General features: G+C 40.6%; 1 pseudogene; it reads left to right on the forward strand.

The window, feature by feature from the left end:
• Positions 1 to 6,781, forward strand: part of LOC129677274 (serine/arginine-rich splicing factor 3-like) — a 38,633-nt pseudogene that overhangs the window by 17,394 nt on the left and 14,458 nt on the right.

Raw genomic sequence — 6,781 nt, forward strand, 5'->3', positions numbered from 1 at the left:
TATATATATATATATATATTTCTTTTTTTTTTGGCATAGGGTTTTTTTTTTTTTAATTGACAGGTGATGCATTCTCTCAACAGGGAGTACTGGGAGAGACATATGGAATTGGAAGGGGGCATCTCTAAGACAAGATAAAAACCTAGGACAATGGAAACTCCAAGGAATCTCTGAATGTGTCCCTAGCCAGGCAGAAATGGGAAATATGGAGCCTGAACCCGCCATCTCCTGTAACCAGGCAAGATGGAGGGATTAGGACACAAAACCTTGAACTTGCAATTCCTTTTGCCTATGATATGTGTTGGGGTAAGTGAAGTGGTGGTGCAGAAATTGTGGGAGTGGTTAACAAGTGACTTGCCCAGCTTGAGACCCGTGCCACGAGAGGGAGCCCACCCCTGACCCTCCTGGAGTGCCAGGGGCTGGGTGGTCCCAAGAGCTAGAATATAATCAGATATGAATGGCAAAAAAGCCATGAAATGATTCATATTACTATTCTGCAATACTCATAGATTGGTGCCTAGCCTAGTTCTGATAGAAACAGGTACAGAGATCAACAGCCAAACATACGTGGAGCTTGTGGAATCCTGCTGAGAAGGGGGAAGAAGGATTGTAGGACCCGAGGGGTCAAGGACACCACAAGAAAACATACAGAGTCAACTACCTGGGCCCATAAAGCCTCACAGATACCGACCTGACTATCAGTAAACCTGCATGGGACTGACCTGGGCCCTTTGCACATAAGTTACAGTTCTATAGCTTGACCGTCTTGCGAGACTCCTAACAGTGGCAGCAAGAGCTGTCTCTGACTCTGTTGCCCACTTTTGAGACCATTTACTACTTCTGGGTTGCCTTGTCCAGTCTTACTGAATAGGAGAAGAGGTGACTAGTCTTACTGCAATTTGTTATGCCATGGCTGGTAGATATTCATGGAAGGCCTTCCCTTTCCTGAATAAAAACAAAGAAGGGGCGAATGGGGGAAGGGAAGAGGGAGGTGGGGGGTATTTGGAGGAGAGAAGGGAGGAGGAACTGTGGTTAGGATGCTAAAATAAATAAATAAATAAGGAAATAAATAAGATATTTTGCATAGAATAAAAATTTGAAGCTGATACATTTGAATTTTCAGAACTTCTCAACAGAACAATTTAGTGTAGAGTGTTTTAAAGTACTATGAAAATACAGACATGATTTTATCCCTCCAAAAATTTATGTTGGAACTGAACCCATGTTATGATTGCCTTAAGAAATGGGATTTGTAAGAAGTGATTAAGTCCTGAGGATTTTGCCCTCATGTGTGAGAGTAATGCTTGTAAAGCAAGGGTGGCAGAGAACTCTCTGACTCATCCATCATTTTTTTTATTACGTGATGACACAGCATTCGTCCTTCAGAGGACACAGCAAAATGGTTCCACATTATAAGCAGAAAACAGACCTCACCAAATACCAAACCGGTCGGCACCAGGCTCCTGATCTTGTGCATTATGGGATTGTACAGTTTCATGTGTTTTCACATAGTAGCAAGAATGATGTATATATTCACTAATAATAATGTTTGTTGTTTCTGGAATTATTTTAGGTGATTTTTAAAAACTTTTGAAACTATATTTTTCCATTAAGAAAATGTGATTAGTATTACAGAAAAAGGGGAACTCTTTTCCTGTGGTTATTTGTTTAAAATAGATTAATATTTAGAGATTGAAATAATTACATTTATAAATAATTTATTAACAAAATAGTGTTTTATAGTTTAAAAATTCTTAAATTTGATTAGTTAGAAATAGGTCATATTAATCAGGATTGCTAAATTAACATTTAAAATGAGTAACAATCATAAAAAATTCATTTTCATTCCATCTTAATTTCAGCTTGAATTCTCTTCAACATTTCTGTTTCTTAATTGAAGTCAGTTTTCAAATCTTGGATTGTCCTCATCATTCCATTCAACCTTTTATTTTGTTTTATTTTCTTGGGCATCAGTCATTTGCTCTCTTTGAGTTTACTCTCTTTAACTTCACGGAGCTGTTTGTATTTTTTTAAAACTTGAATTCTTTGATGAGGTTTAATTAATTAATTAATTAATTAATCATTAATGTTATGTGTCTTGGAATGCATTTAGATAATTCTCATTAGACAACGTTTCTATCAGACTGATGGTTTTGGGGTGTGTGTGGGGGGGGGATAGTGTCTTGGCGTTTCATATTGTTTTTGTATGAAGACCTAGATATGGGGACTTCCTTTTTTGGCTGTGAGTCTGATGTGCATATGGCAGGTTGGGCTGGTACGTAGGATGTGCCATGCAGTCCCACCTTGATCATGGAGGGTGAGGCTCAGCAGTAAGGCTCTGGTTGTGGGATATGGACTAAATCTTACAGTTAGAGAGTACACAGTCAGGGTAAGGCCAGGCAGACTCTAGGCTGGGCTGGAGTACACAACACAAAAGTAAGCTCTCTCTCTGTCTCTCTCTCTCTCTCTCTCTCTCTCTCGTGTGTGTTTGTGTGTCTGTGTGTGTGTGCAGAAAGAGAGAGCACCAAGACTAGTCATCAGAAATATTAATAAGAGTGTATTATTCATGCTCCTTTGATGATGTATTTACATTTATATAAGTGTATATTTCTGGGTCAAAAGTCAGGTATTTTAATTTTTAAGGCTCAGTCTACTTCTAAAAATACATCACATAGAATAGCTGCTGTTTGGAGAACTCAGGTAATCTGTGTGTATTATTTTAGATTTGTGCACATCTCATTAAATTAAGCTGCTTTATGTACTGCCAATAAATGTCAAGCATGACTAAAATAATATAGGGCAGAGGAAGTAATCTCAGTTTCAAACTGCACAGCTGTTTTATTTGGAGAAGAAAAAGCCTCTTCAATTTTAAAAATATAATGTTTAAAACCAGGGATTCACAGTAGATACAATGTTACTGTACATTCTCAGGAACACAGACATGGCTCCTTCTGAACAACGTGTTCTGAAATCACTGCGCAACAGAGGGTAATTATAACACATTTCCAGATCATTTTCCCAGAGGCAGTGGGATGTGAGTCTGAGCTAAGAGTTCACGGCTAGCTTTTCTGTTTGCTGTGTAGCCATTTGTTTAATGGTTCTAATGATTACTTTTATGTAGAAAAGTGAGTAAATAGTTCTGAAACATCAGGAGAACTAAACGCAGAAAACACTGTGCACCTCCAGGCACCTTCCAGGTTTCTGAGTCCTGAAACAAAGGGTTGAATAGAGGCCCACAGTTACCTTACAGGCAGGGGCACTTTGTCGGAGAAAGATGCAGTTCTAAGGCAGGGAACAGGCCAGAGCAGAGATCGACCCTTAGCATCTCAGTGGCTCCATTGTACAAAGTGTGGGGGCTTTTGTGGCCCACAGTGTTGGAGTTTTGGCTCATTGCACAGCCCATGCTTTCTCAGGCATCCTCTGTCCCATGCAGCTCCAAGTAGAGCTTCATGCATTGCATATCTCATTAATACCTTAAAATTCACTGAGGGTTATACATTTTAGCATTATAATGAGCCTTGGGTCACCTCCAGGCACTCAGGGGTATCCCTGTGCTTGAGTGAGCTCTTAGCGAGATATGCTTATCCTTGGCTGGGGTTAACCAGACTTCCTTTCTGCCAACCAGTTTTCTAGTATGCCAATTTTGTGCATGGCTGGCTTGACTTCATTCTCTCCCTCTTCTCCTAACCCAGGGATTGAGGAGATAGCATGGTGCAGTGGTTAGTCTGAGCACAGGCTCAGGAGTCTAATAACACAGGATTTAAACCTAGTCCTGAGAGTGTGAGCACCAGGTCAACAATTTGTGTCCCCTGATGAAGAGAGAACTGGGAGAACACCTCCTTCCCCGAAGACAGACACGTCATTTCTGTTCCCATTTCGCTGTGTTACACTTGAATTACATAATCAACTGCAGAATTTTGGAAACCTGAGCATGAACACTGTGACCTAATAATAAGGAGAGGAGAGTTGCGAGGTGGCAATCTCAGGCCTCTGACAAGTCACACAAGTGACAGGCCTCAGGCCAGGCGTACAGTTAGTGCCTCCAGGGTTAGGTCCATCGTTTCTTCTCTGCTCTTCTCAGAGATCACATAAAATATAAAATCCTTGTGGCTTTGATTCCCAGTGTCACTCTGTTCTTGTAATAGCTTCACATTGACTCGTATGGGGCACCTCGTTATTTTTGCCTTCTCTTTCAATAATTTCTACTATGCCTGCAGCAGTCATATGCTGCAAATATTCTCTATGGTTCCGATTCTATCTTAAACACGTACTTTTCAACTACCACATATTTGCTTGAAGAGACTAATTCTTCATGGCTCCTTTGAGTGAAAACTACTCATTACCCACATCTTGTGTTGGAGAGGATTTGAAGGTGCTTGGCATATTTATCTGTTGCTAATCAGCCCTGTTGAAAATACAGGCGGGAGACCTCATGCCATCTGTGTGTCAGTGCGAGTCTTCACTGTCGTCTTTCAGTCCAGCACACTCATATTCACTGAGGAACTCAGCACCTGGTTGACCTTCCTCTTCTATTGCTAAGTCATTTTTCTTTTCTTTGCATGTTGTGACTTCAAACAAATGTTATCTTTCTTTTTACACGTGAAAGTATTGTGGTAAACAATTTCAACAGACTGTAAACTCATTGCCATAAATGGAACATATATATCATACTCTGCCCCCTGTCAAGGCTTAGGAGATATCATGGAGGGAGGGATGGGATGAGTGTAATAAGAAGAGATGGGGTGGGAGTTGTGCGAACCACTGATTTCCAGGCATGACATGGCGGTTGCACCCTTGAACTCACAGTAGTTATGATTGCATTTGCAGTCAAAGACTGGACACAAAAGCATGCTGTTGTGGGTAGGAGACAGTACAAGAGGCCCTACCCTTCCCTCAGGTCATTTATACAGTTGGTGGATGAGCAAAAGCATTTCATTAGTGGTGTAGCCAAAAGTATGGTGCCATCCCTCTCCCTCCCATATTAACCCTTTATTCAGGCCCCTGTAAGCAACTTTAATAAAACTCATGATATTAAAAAAAAAAAAAACCCATGAAGGTAGAATGAGGGCTAGAAGCAGATAAAGCAGAGTGGGAGGGGGCAGAGGAAGATAATAAGGTTGTGATTATGATTGAAATACATTATATACATGCATGGAAGTGTCATAATGAAACCTGTTATTATATATAACTAATATATGCTAACAAAACATTTTAAAAAGATTTCAACAGCTATCACTCTGGTCATGACAATTCACCATGGAATTTTGAATAAAGTTCCTAGAAGGCTGTCTCACTTCTGTCCTTGAAACAGTCTCTAGTCTCGTAATCTGTTTTTGCTCACCTGTTGCCCTTCCAGAACGCTACGTGTGCTATGTTACTCTTTGGGCACAGTTCCCTTCTGCTGGGGGTCACTGTTGATGCATGTGAGAAACTGCCTGGTGCTCTATCCAAGGTTAGGCCAAATGCTGGACACACCCTTTTCAGATCTTCATCACTCCATAGCAAGCTGAAACTCAAAAAATTAAACAATACTTTTTATTTATCATTGCAAATTTCACACATCTATATATTTTGTTCGTATCAATTCATCATTATATTTCTCCAACTCTGCCTAGTGTCTCCCTATGTGCTTGTGGATGTGGGGCCATCTGCTCAGGCAAGGGCAAACTATTAGCGGTCATACCTCAAAGGAGAGTGACTCTTCTCCCTTTAGCAACCACGAGTTGTTGATAATTCTACTGATAGCTGCAACAGCCCTGTCATGTCTAGCTGTCAGTGTTTCACTGCTCTCCTCCTCATCCCATCTGTGGTAGCTTGACTCACATGGAATGGCATTAAGGGTGGTGTGGCCTTGTTGGAGTAGCTTCGGTCTTGTTGAAGAAAGTGCTTCACTGGAGGGTGGAGTGGGTAGCTTGACTCACAGGGAATGGCATTAAGGGTGGTGTGGCCTTGTTGGAATAGCTTTGGTCTTGTTGAAGAAAGTGCTTCACTGGAGGGTGGAGTGGGGGGGGGGGGCTTTTGGATCTCAGAAGCTCATGCCAGCTCACTTTTGCTGCTGCTGATCTGAATGTAGAACTCTCAGCTCCTTCTCCAGCACCATGTCTGCCTGCACACTTCCTGCCATGATGATAATGGACTAAACCTCAGAAACTATAAGCCAGGCCCAATTAAATGGTTTTTTTTATAAGAGTTGCCATTGTCATGGTGTCCCTTCACAGCAATAAAACCTTAGCTAAAACACTGTCTCCTCTTTTCTTTTTCTTTCTTTCTTTCTTTCTTTCTTTCTTTCTTTCTTTCTTTCTTTCTTTCTTTTCCCTCACTTGCATGATGTTCCCTGGGCCGCAGGTGGCTTAATATAGATAATTAATCCACAGCTGAACACTTATGGCTACTTATACTTGGCATTTCAATTGACCTTGAGTCAATTAAAATTAAATTAAATTAAAATAGAATTAAAATTCTGCACACTGCAAAAAGAAACACCTCTGACCAAAATTGAGAGCAACACAAACCTATGGTTATAAACATATTTTGGAGGTCATTTGACAGCATGACCATTCAACATAACGACTCTGGCAGGTTACACCTACACCTATGGTCCCTGATGACTAAGGATGTTAAACATTTCTTTAAGGGCTTCTCAGTCCTTTGAGTTTCCTCTTTTGAGAATTCTGTTTAAATCCATACCTCATTTTAAAATGGGTTATTTGTTTTCTTGTTGTCCCAGGTTTTTCTTTCTTTCTTTCTTTCTTTCTTTCTTTCTTTCTTTCTTTCTTTCTTT

Source organism: Psammomys obesus, unplaced genomic scaffold (genome assembly GCF_907164565.1).
Source record: "Psammomys obesus unplaced genomic scaffold, mPsaObe1.curated_primary_1811, whole genome shotgun sequence".
Classification (NCBI taxonomy): Eukaryota; Metazoa; Chordata; class Mammalia; order Rodentia; family Muridae; genus Psammomys; species Psammomys obesus.